This window comes from Petromyzon marinus, unplaced genomic scaffold, assembly GCF_048934315.1.
Source record: "Petromyzon marinus isolate PM22_M1 ecotype Great Lakes invasive population unplaced genomic scaffold, UKy_Petmar_22M1.pri1.0 PM_Scaffold_51, whole genome shotgun sequence".
NCBI lineage: Eukaryota > Metazoa > Chordata > Hyperoartia > Petromyzontiformes > Petromyzontidae > Petromyzon > Petromyzon marinus.
In genome coordinates, this window is record NW_027423513.1 from 370,506 (window position 1) to 388,386 (window position 17,881).

The window sequence follows — 17,881 nt, forward strand, 5'->3', positions numbered from 1 at the left end:
CTAGAGTCTCATTACCAGTGTTTCATTACCCAGTCTCTCACTACATGTGTCTCACCATTCAGTGTCTCACTACCCAGTGTCTCACTAGCAGTGTCTGACTAGCAGTGTCTCACTACCCAGTGTCTCACTACCCAATGTCTCACTACCCAGTGTCTCACTACCCAGTGTCTCACTACCCAGTGTCTTACTACCCAGGGTCTCACTACCCAGTGTCTCACTACCCCAGTGTCTCTCTACCCAGTGTCTCACTACCCAGTGACTCACTACCCCAGTGTCTCACTACCCAGCGTCTGACTAGCAGTGTCTCACTACCGAGTGTCTCACTACCCAGTGTCTCACTACCCAGTGTCTCACTGCACAGTGTTTCACTACCCGTGTCTCACTAGCAGTGTCTCACTACCCCAGAGTCTCACTACCCCAGTGTCTCACTACCTAGTGTCTCACTAGCAGTGTCTCACTACCGAGTGTCTCACTACCCAGTGTCTCACTACCCAGTGTCTCACTACACAGTGTTTCACTACCCGTGTCTCACTACCCAGTGTCTCACTACCCAGTGTCTCACTACACCGTGTCTCACTGTCTCACTACCCAGAGTCTCACTGCCTCACTACCCAGTGTCTCACTACCCAGAGTCTCACTGTCTCACTACGCAGTGTCTCACTGTCTCACTACCCAGTGTCTCACTGCCTCACTACCCAGTGTCTCACTACCCAGTGTCTCACTACCCAATGTCTCACTACCCAGCGTCTCACTACCCAGCGTCTCGCTACCCAGTGTCTCACTACCCCAGTGTCTCACTACCCCAGTGTCTCACTACCCAATGTCTCACTACCAGTGTCTGACTAGCAGTGTCTTACTACCCAGGGTCTCACTACCCAGTGTCTCACTACCCAGTGTCTCACTAGCAGTGTCTCACTACCCCCGTGTCTCACTACCCCAGTGTCTCACTACCCCAGTGTCTCACTACCCAGTGTCTCACTACACAGTGTTTCACTACCCGTGTCTCACTACCCAGTGTCTCACTACCCAGTGTCTCACTACCTCACTACCCAATGTCTCACTACCCAGAGTCTCACTGTCTCACTACCCAGTGTCTCACTGTCTCACTACCCAGTGTCTCACTGCCTTACTACCCAGTGTCTCACTACCCAGTGTCTCACTGTCTCACTACCCAGAGTCTCGCTGTCTCACTACCCAGAGTCTCACTGTCTCACTACCCAGAGTCTCACTGTCTCACTACCCAGTGTCTCACTGTCTCACTACCCAGAGTCTCACTGTCTCACTACCCAGTGTCTCACTACCCAGTGCCTCACTGTCTCATTACCCAGAGTCTCACTGTCTCACTACCCAGAGTCTCACTGTCTCACTACCCAGAGTCTCATTACCAGTGTTTCATTACCCAGTCTCTCACTACATGTGTCTCACCATTCAGTGTCTCACTACCCAGTGTCTCACTAGCAGTGTCTGACTAGCAGTGTCTCACTACCCAGTGTCTCACTACCCAATGTCTCACTACCAGTGTCTGACTACCTGTGTCTCACTACCCAGTGTCTCACTACCCCAGTGTCTCACTACCCCAGTGTCTCACTACCCCAGTGTCTCACTACCCCAGTGTCTCACTACACAGTGTCTCACTAGCAGTGTCTTACTACCGAGTGTCTCACTACCCAGTGTCTCACTACCCAGTGTCTCACTACACAGTGTTTCACTACCCGTGTCTCACTATCCAGTGTCTCACTACCCAGTGTCTCACTACCCAGTGTCTCACTGTCTCACTACCCAGAGTCTCACTGCCTCACTACCCAGTGTCTCACTACCCAGAGTCTCACTGTCTCACTACCCAGTGTCTCACTGTCTCACTACCCAGTGTCTCACTGCCTCACTACCCAGTGTCTCACTACCCAGTGTCTCACTGTCTCACTACCCAGAGTCTCGCTGTCTCACTACCCAGAGTCTCACTGTCTCACTACCCAGAGTCTCACTGTCTCACTACCCAGTGACTCACTGTCTCATTACCCAGAGTCTCACTGTCTCACTACCCAGAGTCTCACTGTCTCACTACCCAGTGTCTCACTGTCTCATTACCAGTGTTTCATTACCCAGTCTCTCACTACATGTGTCTCACCATTCAGTGTCTCACTACCCAGTGTCTCACTAGCAGTGTCTGACTAGCAGTGTCTCACTACCCAGTGTCTCACTACCCAATGTCTCACTACCCAGTGTCTCACTACCCAGTGTCTCACTACCCAATGTCTCACTACCCAGTGTCTTACTACCCAGGGTCTCACTACCCAGTGTCTCACTACCCCAGTGTCTCTCTACCCAGTGTCTCACTACCCAGTGTCTCACTACCCCAGTGTCTCACTACCCAGCGTCTGACTAGCAGTGTCTCACTACCGAGTGTCTCACTACCCAGTGTCTCACTACCCAGTGTCTCACTGCACAGTGTTTCACTACCCGTGTCTCACTAGCAGTGTCTCACTACCCCAGAGTCTCACTACCCCAGTGTCTCACTACCCAGTGTCTCACTAGCAGTGTCTCACTACCGAGTGTCTCACTACCCAGTGTCTCACTACCCAGTGTCTCACTACACAGTGTTTCACTACCCGTGTCTCACTACCCAGTGTCTCACTACCCAGTGTCTCACTACCCCGTGTCTCACTGCCTCACTACCCAGTGTCTCACTACCCAGAGTCTCACTGTCTCACTACGCAGTGTCTCACTGTCTCACTACCCAGTGTCTCACTGCCTCACTACCCAGTGTCTCACTACCCAGTGTCTCACTACCCAATGTCTCACTACCCAGCGTCTCACTACCCAGCGTCTCACTACCCAGTGTCTCACTACCCCAGTGTCTCACTACCCCAGTGTCTCACTACCCAGTGTCTCACTACCAGTGTCTGACTAGCAGTGTCTTACTACCCAGGGTCTCACTACCCAGTGTCTCACTACCCAGTGTCTCACTGTCTCACTACCCAGAGTCTCACTGCCTCACTACCCAGTGTCTCACTACCCAGTGTCTCACTATCTCACTACCCAGAGTCTCGCTGTCTCACTACCCAGAGTCTCGCTGTCTCAGTACCCAGAGTCTCACTACCCAGTGTCTCACTGTCTCACTACCCAGTGTCTCACTGTCTCACTACCCAGAGTCTCACTGTCTCACTACCCAGTGTCTCACTGTCTCACTACCCAGAGTCTCACTGTCTCACTACCCAGTGTCTCACTACCCAGTGCCTCACTGTCTCATTACCCAGAGTCTCACTGTCTCACTACCCAGAGTCTCACTGTCTCACTACCCAGAGTCTCACTGTCTCACTACCCAGAGTCTCATTACCAGTGTTTCATTACCCAGTCTCTCACTACATGTCTCACCATTCAGTGTCTCACTACCCAGTGTCTCACCATTCAGTGTCTCACTACCCAGTGTCTCACTAGCAGTGTCTGACTAGCAGTGTCTCACTACCCAGTGTCTCACTACCCAATGTCTCACTACCCAGTGTCTCACTACCCAGTGTCTCACTACCCAATGTCTCACTACCAGTGTCTGACTAGCAGTGTCTTACTACCCAGGGTCTCACTACCCAGTGTCTCACTACCCAGTGTCTCACTAGCAGTGTCTCACTACCCCCGTGTCTCACTACCCCAGTGTCTCACTACCCCAGTGTCTCACTACCCCAGTGTCTCACTACCCAGTGTCTCACTACACAGTGTTTCACTACCCGTGTCTCACTACCCAGTGTCTCACTACCCAGAGTCTCACTGCCTCACTACCCAGTGTCTCACTACCCAGAGTCTCACTGTCTCACTACCCAGTGTCTCACTGTCTCACTACCCAGTGTCTCACTGCCTCACTACCCAGTGTCTCACTACCCAGTGTCTCACTGTCTCACTACCCAGAGTCTCGCTGTCTCACTACCCAGAGTCTCACTGTCTCACTACCCAGAGTCTCACTGTCTCACTACCCAGTGTCTCACTGTCTCACTACCCAGAGTCTCACTGTCTCACTACCCAGTGTCTCACTACCCAGTGCCTCACTGTCTCATTACCCAGAGTCTCACTGTCTCACTACCCAGAGTCTCACTGTCTCACTACCCAGAGTCTCATTACCAGTGTTTCATTACCCAGTCTCTCATGTGTCTCACCATTCAGTGTCTCACTACCCAGTGTCTCACTAGCAGTGTCTGACTAGCAGTGTCTCACTACCCAGTGTCTCACTACCCAATGTCTCACTACCAGTGTCTGACTAGCAGTGTCTTACTACCCAGGGTCTCACTACCCAGTGTCTCACTACCCCAGTGTCTCTCTACCCAGTGTCTCACTACCCAGTGTCTCACTACCCAGTGTCTCACTACCCCAGTGTCTCACTACCCAGCGTCTGACTTGCAGTGTCTCACTACCGAGTGTCTCACTACCCCAGTGTCTCTCTACCCAGTGTCTCACTACCCAGTGTCTCACTACCCCCGTGTCTCACTACCCCAGTGTCTCACTACCCCAGTGTCTCACTACCCAGTGTCTCACTACACAGTGTTTCACTACCCGTGTCTCACTACCCAGTGTCTCACTACCCAGTGTCTCACTACCTCACTACCCAATGTCTCACTACCCAGAGTCTCACTGTCTCACTACCCAGTGTCTCACTGTCTCACTACCCAGTGTCTCACTGCCTTACTACCCAGTGTCTCACTACCCAGTGTCTCACTGTCTCACTACCCAGAGTCTCGCTGTCTCACTACCCAGAGTCTCACTGTCTCACTACCCAGAGTCTCACTGTCTCACTACCCAGTGTCTCACTGTCTCACTACCCAGAGTCTCACTGTCTCACTACCCAGTGTCTCACTACCCAGTGCCTCACTGTCTCATTACCCAGAGTCTCACTGTCTCACTACCCAGAGTCTCACTGTCTCACTACCCAGAGTCTCATTACCAGTGTTTCATTACCCAGTCTCTCACTACATGTGTCTCACCATTCAGTGTCTCACTACCCAGTGTCTCACTAGCAGTGTCTGACTAGCAGTGTCTCACTACCCAGTGTCTCACTACCCAATGTCTCACTACCAGTGTCTGACTACCTGTGTCTCACTACCCAGTGTCTCACTACCCCAGTGTCTCACTACCCCAGTGTCTCACTACCCCAGTGTCTCACTACCCCAGTGTCTCACTACACAGTGTCTCACTAGCAGTGTCTTACTACCGAGTGTCTCACTACCCAGTGTCTCACTACCCAGTGTCTCACTACACAGTGTTTCACTACCCGTGTCTCACTATCCAGTGTCTCACTACCCAGTGTCTCACTACCCAGTGTCTCACTGTCTCACTACCCAGAGTCTCACTGCCTCACTACCCAGTGTCTCACTACCCAGTGTCTCACTGTCTCACTACCCAGAGTCTCGCTGTCTCACTACCCAGAGTCTCACTGTCTCACTACCCAGAGTCTCACTGTCTCACTACCCAGTGACTCACTGTCTCATTACCCAGAGTCTCACTGTCTCACTACCCAGAGTCTCACTGTCTCACTACCCAGTGTCTCACTGTCTCATTACCAGTGTTTCATTACCCAGTCTCTCACTACATGTGTCTCACCATTCAGTGTCTCACTACCCAGTGTCTCACTAGCAGTGTCTGACTAGCAGTGTCTCACTACCCAGTGTCTCACTACCCAATGTCTCACTACCCAGTGTCTCACTACCCAGTGTCTCACTACCCAATGTCTCACTACCCAGTGTCTTACTACCCAGGGTCTCACTACCCAGTGTCTCACTACCCCAGTGTCTCTCTACCCAGTGTCTCACTACCCAGTGTCTCACTACCCCAGTGTCTCACTACCCAGCGTCTGACTAGCAGTGTCTCACTACCGAGTGTCTCACTACCCAGTGTCTCACTACCCAGTGTCTCACTGCACAGTGTTTCACTACCCGTGTCTCACTAGCAGTGTCTCACTACCCCAGAGTCTCACTACCCCAGTGTCTCACTACCCAGTGTCTCACTAGCAGTGTCTCACTACCGAGTGTCTCACTACCCAGTGTCTCACTACCCAGTGTCTCACTGTCTCACTACCCAGAGTCTCACTGCCTCACTACCCAGTGTCTCACTACCCAGTGTCTCACTATCTCACTACCCAGAGTCTCGCTGTCTCACTACCCAGAGTCTCGCTGTCTCAGTACCCAGAGTCTCACTACCCAGTGTCTCACTGTCTCACTACCCAGTGTCTCACTGTCTCACTACCCAGAGTCTCACTGTCTCACTACCCAGTGTCTCACTGTCTCACTACCCAGAGTCTCACTGTCTCACTACCCAGTGTCTCACTACCCAGTGCCTCACTGTCTCATTACCCAGAGTCTCACTGTCTCACTACCCAGAGTCTCACTGTCTCACTACCCAGAGTCTCACTGTCTCACTACCCAGAGTCTCATTACCAGTGTTTCATTACCCAGTCTCTCACTACATGTCTCACCATTCAGTGTCTCACTACCCAGTGTCTCACCATTCAGTGTCTCACTACCCAGTGTCTCACTAGCAGTGTCTGACTAGCAGTGTCTCACTACCCAGTGTCTCACTACCCAATGTCTCACTACCCAGTGTCTCACTACCCAGTGTCTCACTACCCAATGTCTCACTACCAGTGTCTGACTAGCAGTGTCTTACTACCCAGGGTCTCACTACCCAGTGTCTCACTACCCAGTGTCTCACTAGCAGTGTCTCACTACCCCCGTGTCTCACTACCCCAGTGTCTCACTACCCCAGTGTCTCACTACCCCAGTGTCTCACTACCCAGTGTCTCACTACACAGTGTTTCACTACCCGTGTCTCACTACCCAGTGTCTCACTACCCAGAGTCTCACTGCCTCACTACCCAGTGTCTCACTACCCAGAGTCTCACTGTCTCACTACCCAGTGTCTCACTGTCTCACTACCCAGTGTCTCACTGCCTCACTACCCAGTGTCTCACTACCCAGTGTCTCACTGTCTCACTACCCAGAGTCTCGCTGTCTCACTACCCAGAGTCTCACTGTCTCACTACCCAGAGTCTCACTGTCTCACTACCCAGTGTCTCACTTTCTCACTACCCAGAGTCTCACTGTCTCACTACCCAGTGTCTCACTACCCAGTGCCTCACTGTCTCATTACCCAGAGTCTCACTGTCTCACTACCCAGAGTCTCACTGTCTCACTACCCAGAGTCTCATTACCAGTGTTTCATTACCCAGTCTCTCATGTGTCTCACCATTCAGTGTCTCACTACCCAGTGTCTCACTAGCAGTGTCTGACTAGCAGTGTCTCACTACCCAGTGTCTCACTACCCAATGTCTCACTACCAGTGTCTGACTAGCAGTGTCTTACTACCCAGGGTCTCACTACCCAGTGTCTCACTACCCCAGTGTCTCTCTACCCAGTGTCTCACTACCCAGTGTCTCACTACCCAGTGTCTCACTACCCAGCGTCTGACTTGCAGTGTCTCACTACCGAGTGTCTCACTACCCCAGTGTCTCTCTACCCAGTGTCTCACTACCCAGTGTCTCACTACCCCCGTGTCTCACTACCCCAGTGTCTCACTACCCCAGTGTCTCACTACCCAGTGTCTCACTACACAGTGTTTCACTACCCGTGTCTCACTACCCAGTGTCTCACTACCCAGTGTCTCACTACCTCACTACCCAATGTCTCACTACCCAGAGTCTCACTGTCTCACTACCCAGTGTCTCACTGTCTCACTACCCAGTGTCTCACTGCCTTACTACCCAGTGTCTCACTACCCAGTGTCTCACTGTCTCACTACCCAGAGTCTCGCTGTCTCACTACCCAGAGTCTCACTGTCTCACTACCCAGAGTCTCACTGTCTCACTACCCAGTGTCTCACTGTCTCACTACCCAGAGTCTCACTGTCTCACTACCCAGTGTCTCACTACCCAGTGCCTCACTGTCTCATTACCCAGAGTCTCACTGTCTCACTACCCAGAGTCTCACTGTCTCACTACCCAGAGTCTCATTACCAGTGTTTCATTACCCAGTCTCTCACTACATGTGTCTCACCATTCAGTGTCTCACTACCCAGTGTCTCACTAGCAGTGTCTGACTAGCAGTGTCTCACTACCCAGTGTCTCACTACCCAATGTCTCACTACCAGTGTCTGACTACCTGTGTCTCACTACCCAGTGTCTCACTACCCCAGTGTCTCACTACCCCAGTGTCTCACTACCCCAGTGTCTCACTACCCCAGTGTCTCACTACACAGTGTCTCACTAGCAGTGTCTTACTACCGAGTGTCTCACTACCCAGTGTCTCACTACCCAGTGTCTCACTACACAGTGTTTCACTACCCGTGTCTCACTATCCAGTGTCTCACTACCCAGTGTCTCACTACCCAGTGTCTCACTGTCTCACTACCCAGAGTCTCACTGCCTCACTACCCAGTGTCTCACTACCCAGAGTCTCACTGTCTCACTACCCAGTGTCTCACTGTCTCACTACCCAGTGTCTCACTGCCTCACTACCCAGTGTCTCACTACCCAGTGTCTCACTGTCTCACTACCCAGAGTCTCGCTGTCTCACTACCCAGAGTCTCACTGTCTCACTACCCAGAGTCTCACTGTCTCACTACCCAGTGACTCACTGTCTCATTACCCAGAGTCTCACTGTCTCACTACCCAGAGTCTCACTGTCTCACTACCCAGTGTCTCACTGTCTCATTACCAGTGTTTCATTACCCAGTCTATCACTACATGTGTCTCACCATTCAGTGTCTCACTACCCAGTGTCTCACTAGCAGTGTCTGACTAGCAGTGTCTCACTACCCAGTGTCTCACTACCCAATGTCTCACTACCCAGTGTCTCACTACCCAGTGTCTCACTACCCAATGTCTCACTACCCAGTGTCTTACTACCCAGGGTCTCACTACCCAGTGTCTCACTACCCCAGTGTCTCTCTACCCAGTGTCTCACTACCCAGTGTCTCACTACCCCAGTGTCTCACTACCCAGCGTCTGACTAGCAGTGTCTCACTACCGAGTGTCTCACTACCCAGTGTCTCACTACCCAGCGTCTGACTTGCAGTGTCTCACTACCGAGTGTCTCACTACCCCAGTGTCTCTCTACCCAGTGTCTCACTACCCAGTGTCTCACTACCCCCGTGTCTCACTACCCCAGTGTCTCACTACCCCAGTGTCTCACTACCCAGTGTCTCACTACACAGTGTTTCACTACCCGTGTCTCACCATTCAGTGTCTCACTACCCAGTGTCTCACTAGCAGTGTCTGACTAGCAGTGTCTCACTACCCAGTGTCTCACTACCCAATGTCTCACTACCCAGTGTCTCACTACCCAGTGTCTCACTACCCAGTGTCTTACTACCCAGGGTCTCACTACCCAGTGTCTCACTACCCCAGTGTCTCTCTACCCAGTGTCTCACTACCCAGTGACTCACTACCCCAGTGTCTCACTACCCAGCGTCTGACTAGCAGTGTCTCACTACCGAGTGTCTCACTACCCAGTGTCTCACTACCCAGTGTCTCACTGCACAGTGTTTCACTACCCGTGTCTCACTAGCAGTGTCTCACTACCCCAGAGTCTCACTACCCCAGTGTCTCACTACCTAGTGTCTCACTAGCAGTGTCTCACTACCGAGTGTCTCACTACCCAGTGTCTCACTACCCAGTGTCTCACTACACAGTGTTTCACTACCCGTGTCTCACTACCCAGTGTCTCACTACCCAGTGTCTCACTACACCGTGTCTCACTGTCTCACTACCCAGAGTCTCACTGCCTCACTACCCAGTGTCTCACTACCCAGAGTCTCACTGTCTCACTACGCAGTGTCTCACTGTCTCACTACCCAGTGTCTCACTGCCTCACTACCCAGTGTCTCACTACCCAGTGTCTCACTACCCAATGTCTCACTACCCAGCGTCTCACTACCCAGCGTCTCGCTACCCAGTGTCTCACTACCCCAGTGTCTCACTACCCCAGTGTCTCACTACCCAATGTCTCACTACCAGTGTCTGACTAGCAGTGTCTTACTACCCAGGGTCTCACTACCCAGTGTCTCACTACCCAGTGTCTCACTAGCAGTGTCTCACTACCCCCGTGTCTCACTACCCCAGTGTCTCACTACCCCAGTGTCTCACTACCCAGTGTCTCACTACACAGTGTTTCACTACCCGTGTCTCACTACCCAGTGTCTCACTACCCAGTGTCTCACTACCTCACTACCCAATGTCTCACTACCCAGAGTCTCACTGTCTCACTACCCAGTGTCTCACTGTCTCACTACCCAGTGTCTCACTGCCTTACTACCCAGTGTCTCACTACCCAGTGTCTCACTGTCTCACTACCCAGAGTCTCGCTGTCTCACTACCCAGAGTCTCACTGTCTCACTACCCAGAGTCTCACTGTCTCACTACCCAGTGTCTCACTGTCTCACTACCCAGAGTCTCACTGTCTCACTACCCAGTGTCTCACTACCCAGTGCCTCACTGTCTCATTACCCAGAGTCTCACTGTCTCACTACCCAGAGTCTCACTGTCTCACTACCCAGAGTCTCATTACCAGTGTTTCATTACCCAGTCTCTCACTACATGTGTCTCACCATTCAGTGTCTCACTACCCAGTGTCTCACTAGCAGTGTCTGACTAGCAGTGTCTCACTACCCAGTGTCTCACTACCCAATGTCTCACTACCAGTGTCTGACTACCTGTGTCTCACTACCCAGTGTCTCACTACCCCAGTGTCTCACTACCCCAGTGTCTCACTACCCCAGTGTCTCACTACCCCAGTGTCTCACTACACAGTGTCTCACTAGCAGTGTCTTACTACCGAGTGTCTCACTACCCAGTGTCTCACTACCCAGTGTCTCACTACACAGTGTTTCACTACCCGTGTCTCACTATCCAGTGTCTCACTACCCAGTGTCTCACTACCCAGTGTCTCACTGTCTCACTACCCAGAGTCTCACTGCCTCACTACCCAGTGTCTCACTACCCAGAGTCTCACTGTCTCACTACCCAGTGTCTCACTGTCTCACTACCCAGTGTCTCACTGCCTCACTACCCAGTGTCTCACTACCCAGTGTCTCACTGTCTCACTACCCAGAGTCTCGCTGTCTCACTACCCAGAGTCTCACTGTCTCACTACCCAGAGTCTCACTGTCTCACTACCCAGTGACTCACTGTCTCATTACCCAGAGTCTCACTGTCTCACTACCCAGAGTCTCACTGTCTCACTACCCAGTGTCTCACTGTCTCATTACCAGTGTTTCATTACCCAGTCTCTCACTACATGTGTCTCACCATTCAGTGTCTCACTACCCAGTGTCTCACTAGCAGTGTCTGACTAGCAGTGTCTCACTACCCAGTGTCTCACTACCCAATGTCTCACTACCCAGTGTCTCACTACCCAGTGTCTCACTACCCAATGTCTCACTACCCAGTGTCTTACTACCCAGGGTCTCACTACCCAGTGTCTCACTACCCCAGTGTCTCTCTACCCAGTGTCTCACTACCCAGTGTCTCACTACCCCAGTGTCTCACTACCCAGCGTCTGACTAGCAGTGTCTCACTACCGAGTGTCTCACTACCCAGTGTCTCACTACCCAGTGTCTCACTGCACAGTGTTTCACTACCCGTGTCTCACTAGCAGTGTCTCACTACCCCAGAGTCTCACTACCCCAGTGTCTCACTACCCAGTGTCTCACTAGCAGTGTCTCACTACCGAGTGTCTCACTACCCAGTGTCTCACTACCCAGTGTCTCACTACACAGTGTTTCACTACCCGTGTCTCACTACCCAGTGTCTCACTACCCAGTGTCTCACTACCCCGTGTCTCACTGCCTCACTACCCAGTGTCTCACTACCCAGAGTCTCACTGTCTCACTACGCAGTGTCTCACTGTCTCACTACCCAGTGTCTCACTGCCTCACTACCCAGTGTCTCACTACCCAGTGTCTCACTACCCAATGTCTCACTACCCAGCGTCTCACTACCCAGCGTCTCACTACCCAGTGTCTCACTACCCCAGTGTCTCACTACCCCAGTGTCTCACTACCCAGTGTCTCACTACCAGTGTCTGACTAGCAGTGTCTTACTACCCAGGGTCTCACTACCCAGTGTCTCACTACCCAGTGTCTCACTGTCTCACTACCCAGAGTCTCACTGCCTCACTACCCAGTGTCTCACTACCCAGTGTCTCACTATCTCACTACCCAGAGTCTCGCTGTCTCACTACCCAGAGTCTCGCTGTCTCAGTACCCAGAGTCTCACTACCCAGTGTCTCACTGTCTCACTACCCAGTGTCTCACTGTCTCACTACCCAGAGTCTCACTGTCTCACTACCCAGTGTCTCACTGTCTCACTACCCAGAGTCTCACTGTCTCACTACCCAGTGTCTCACTACCCAGTGCCTCACTGTCTCATTACCCAGAGTCTCACTGTCTCACTACCCAGAGTCTCACTGTCTCACTACCCAGAGTCTCACTGTCTCACTACCCAGAGTCTCATTACCAGTGTTTCATTACCCAGTCTCTCACTACATGTCTCACCATTCAGTGTCTCACTACCCAGTGTCTCACCATTCAGTGTCTCACTACCCAGTGTCTCACTAGCAGTGTCTGACTAGCAGTGTCTCACTACCCAGTGTCTCACTACCCAATGTCTCACTACCCAGTGTCTCACTACCCAGTGTCTCACTACCCAATGTCTCACTACCAGTGTCTGACTAGCAGTGTCTTACTACCCAGGGTCTCACTACCCAGTGTCTCACTACCCAGTGTCTCACTAGCAGTGTCTCACTACCCCCGTGTCTCACTACCCCAGTGTCTCACTACCCCAGTGTCTCACTACCCCAGTGTCTCACTACCCAGTGTCTCACTACACAGTGTTTCACTACCCGTGTCTCACTACCCAGTGTCTCACTACCCAGAGTCTCACTGCCTCACTACCCAGTGTCTCACTACCCAGAGTCTCACTGTCTCACTACCCAGTGTCTCACTGTCTCACTACCCAGTGTCTCACTGCCTCACTACCCAGTGTCTCACTACCCAGTGTCTCACTGTCTCACTACCCAGAGTCTCGCTGTCTCACTACCCAGAGTCTCACTGTCTCACTACCCAGAGTCTCACTGTCTCACTACCCAGTGTCTCACTGTCTCACTACCCAGAGTCTCACTGTCTCACTACCCAGTGTCTCACTACCCAGTGCCTCACTGTCTCATTACCCAGAGTCTCACTGTCTCACTACCCAGAGTCTCACTGTCTCACTACCCAGAGTCTCATTACCAGTGTTTCATTACCCAGTCTCTCATGTGTCTCACCATTCAGTGTCTCACTACCCAGTGTCTCACTAGCAGTGTCTGACTAGCAGTGTCTCACTACCCAGTGTCTCACTACCCAATGTCTCACTACCAGTGTCTGACTAGCAGTGTCTTACTACCCAGGGTCTCACTACCCAGTGTCTCACTACCCCAGTGTCTCTCTACCCAGTGTCTCACTACCCAGTGTCTCACTACCCAGTGTCTCACTACCCCAGTGTCTCACTACCCAGCGTCTGACTTGCAGTGTCTCACTACCGAGTGTCTCACTACCCCAGTGTCTCTCTACCCAGTGTCTCACTACCCAGTGTCTCACTACCCCCGTGTCTCACTACCCCAGTGTCTCACTACCCCAGTGTCTCACTACCCAGTGTCTCACTACACAGTGTTTCACTACCCGTGTCTCACTACCCAGTGTCTCACTACCCAGTGTCTCACTACCTCACTACCCAATGTCTCACTACCCAGAGTCTCACTGTCTCACTACCCAGTGTCTCACTGTCTCACTACCCAGTGTCTCACTGCCTTACTACCCAGTGTCTCACTACCCAGTGTCTCACTGTCTCACTACCCAGAGTCTCGCTGTCTCACTACCCAGAGTCTCACTGTCTCACTACCCAGAGTCTCACTGTCTCACTACCCAGTGTCTCACTGTCTCACTACCCAGAGTCTCACTGTCTCACTACCCAGTGTCTCACTACCCAGTGCCTCACTGTCTCATTACCCAGAGTCTCACTGTCTCACTACCCAGAGTCTCACTGTCTCACTACCCAGAGTCTCATTACCAGTGTTTCATTACCCAGTCTCTCACTACATGTGTCTCACCATTCAGTGTCTCACTACCCAGTGTCTCACTAGCAGTGTCTGACTAGCAGTGTCTCACTACCCAGTGTCTCACTACCCAATGTCTCACTACCAGTGTCTGACTACCTGTGTCTCACTACCCAGTGTCTCACTACCCCAGTGTCTCACTACCCCAGTGTCTCACTACCCCAGTGTCTCACTACCCCAGTGTCTCACTACACAGTGTCTCACTAGCAGTGTCTTACTACCGAGTGTCTCACTACCCAGTGTCTCACTACCCAGTGTCTCACTACACAGTGTTTCACTACCCGTGTCTCACTATCCAGTGTCTCACTACCCAGTGTCTCACTACCCAGTGTCTCACTGTCTCACTACCCAGAGTCTCACTGCCTCACTACCCAGTGTCTCACTACCCAGTGTCTCACTGTCTCACTACCCAGAGTCTCGCTGTCTCACTACCCAGAGTCTCACTGTCTCACTACCCAGAGTCTCACTGTCTCACTACCCAGTGACTCACTGTCTCATTACCCAGAGTCTCACTGTCTCACTACCCAGAGTCTCACTGTCTCACTACCCAGTGTCTCACTGTCTCATTACCAGTGTTTCATTACCCAGTCTCTCACTACATGTGTCTCACCATTCAGTGTCTCACTACCCAGTGTCTCACTAGCAGTGTCTGACTAGCAGTGTCTCACTACCCAGTGTCTCACTACCCAATGTCTCACTACCCAGTGTCTCACTACCCAGTGTCTCACTACCCAATGTCTCACTACCCAGTGTCTTACTACCCAGGGTCTCACTACCCAGTGTCTCACTACCCCAGTGTCTCTCTACCCAGTGTCTCACTACCCAGTGTCTCACTACCCCAGTGTCTCACTACCCAGCGTCTGACTAGCAGTGTCTCACTACCGAGTGTCTCACTACCCAGTGTCTCACTACCCAGTGTCTCACTGCACAGTGTTTCACTACCCGTGTCTCACTAGCAGTGTCTCACTACCCCAGAGTCTCACTACCCCAGTGTCTCACTACCCAGTGTCTCACTAGCAGTGTCTCACTACCGAGTGTCTCACTACCCAGTGTCTCACTACCCAGTGTCTCACTGTCTCACTACCCAGAGTCTCACTGCCTCACTACCCAGTGTCTCACTACCCAGTGTCTCACTATCTCACTACCCAGAGTCTCGCTGTCTCACTACCCAGAGTCTCGCTGTCTCAGTACCCAGAGTCTCACTACCCAGTGTCTCACTGTCTCACTACCCAGTGTCTCACTGTCTCACTACCCAGAGTCTCACTGTCTCACTACCCAGTGTCTCACTGTCTCACTACCCAGAGTCTCACTGTCTCACTACCCAGTGTCTCACTACCCAGTGCCTCACTGTCTCATTACCCAGAGTCTCACTGTCTCACTACCCAGAGTCTCACTGTCTCACTACCCAGAGTCTCACTGTCTCACTACCCAGAGTCTCATTACCAGTGTTTCATTACCCAGTCTCTCACTACATGTCTCACCATTCAGTGTCTCACTACCCAGTGTCTCACCATTCAGTGTCTCACTACCCAGTGTCTCACTAGCAGTGTCTGACTAGCAGTGTCTCACTACCCAGTGTCTCACTACCCAATGTCTCACTACCCAGTGTCTCACTACCCAGTGTCTCACTACCCAATGTCTCACTACCAGTGTCTGACTAGCAGTGTCTTACTACCCAGGGTCTCACTACCCAGTGTCTCACTACCCAGTGTCTCACTAGCAGTGTCTCACTACCCCCGTGTCTCACTACCCCAGTGTCTCACTACCCCAGTGTCTCACTACCCCAGTGTCTCACTACCCAGTGTCTCACTACACAGTGTTTCACTACCCGTGTCTCACTACCCAGTGTCTCACTACCCAGAGTCTCACTGCCTCACTACCCAGTGTCTCACTACCCAGAGTCTCACTGTCTCACTACCCAGTGTCTCACTGTCTCACTACCCAGTGTCTCACTGCCTCACTACCCAGTGTCTCACTACCCAGTGTCTCACTGTCTCACTACCCAGAGTCTCGCTGTCTCACTACCCAGAGTCTCACTGTCTCACTACCCAGAGTCTCACTGTCTCACTACCCAGTGTCTCACTTTCTCACTACCCAGAGTCTCACTGTCTCACTACCCAGTGTCTCACTACCCAGTGCCTCACTGTCTCATTACCCAGAGTCTCACTGTCTCACTACCCAGAGTCTCACTGTCTCACTACCCAGAGTCTCATTACCAGTGTTTCATTACCCAGTCTCTCATGTGTCTCACCATTCAGTGTCTCACTACCCAGTGTCTCACTAGCAGTGTCTGACTAGCAGTGTCTCACTACCCAGTGTCTCACTACCCAATGTCTCACTACCAGTGTCTGACTAGCAGTGTCTTACTACCCAGGGTCTCACTACCCAGTGTCTCACTACCCCAGTGTCTCTCTACCCAGTGTCTCACTACCCAGTGTCTCACTACCCAGTGTCTCACTACCCAGCGTCTGACTTGCAGTGTCTCACTACCGAGTGTCTCACTACCCCAGTGTCTCTCTACCCAGTGTCTCACTACCCAGTGTCTCACTACCCCCGTGTCTCACTACCCCAGTGTCTCACTACCCCAGTGTCTCACTACCCAGTGTCTCACTACACAGTGTTTCACTACCCGTGTCTCACTACCCAGTGTCTCACTACCCAGTGTCTCACTACCTCACTACCCAATGTCTCACTACCCAGAGTCTCACTGTCTCACTACCCAGTGTCTCACTGTCTCACTACCCAGTGTCTCACTGCCTTACTACCCAGTGTCTCACTACCCAGTGTCTCACTGTCTCACTACCCAGAGTCTCGCTGTCTCACTACCCAGAGTCTCACTGTCTCACTACCCAGAGTCTCACTGTCTCACTACCCAGTGTCTCACTGTCTCACTACCCAGAGTCTCACTGTCTCACTACCCAGTGTCTCACTACCCAGTGCCTCACTGTCTCATTACCCAGAGTCTCACTGTCTCACTACCCAGAGTCTCACTGTCTCACTACCCAGAGTCTCATTACCAGTGTTTCATTACCCAGTCTCTCACTACATGTGTCTCACCATTCAGTGTCTCACTACCCAGTGTCTCACTAGCAGTGTCTGACTAGCAGTGTCTCACTACCCAGTGTCTCACTACCCAATGTCTCACTACCAGTGTCTGACTACCTGTGTCTCACTACCCAGTGTCTCACTACCCCAGTGTCTCACTACCCCAGTGTCTCACTACCCCAGTGTCTCACTACCCCAGTGTCTCACTACACAGTGTCTCACTAGCAGTGTCTTACTACCGAGTGTCTCACTACCCAGTGTCTCACTACCCAGTGTCTCACTACACAGTGTTTCACTACCCGTGTCTCACTATCCAGTGTCTCACTACCCAGTGTCTCACTACCCAGTGTCTCACTGTCTCACTACCCAGAGTCTCACTGCCTCACTACCCAGTGTCTCACTACCCAGAGTCTCACTGTCTCACTACCCAGTGTCTCACTGTCTCACTACCCAGTGTCTCACTGCCTCACTACCCAGTGTCTCACTACCCAGTGTCTCACTGTCTCACTACCCAGAGTCTCGCTGTCTCACTACCCAGAGTCTCACTGTCTCACTACCCAGAGTCTCACTGTCTCACTACCCAGTGACTCACTGTCTCATTACCCAGAGTCTCACTGTCTCACTACCCAGAGTCTCACTGTCTCACTACCCAGTGTCTCACTGTCTCATTACCAGTGTTTCATTACCCAGTCTATCACTACATGTGTCTCACC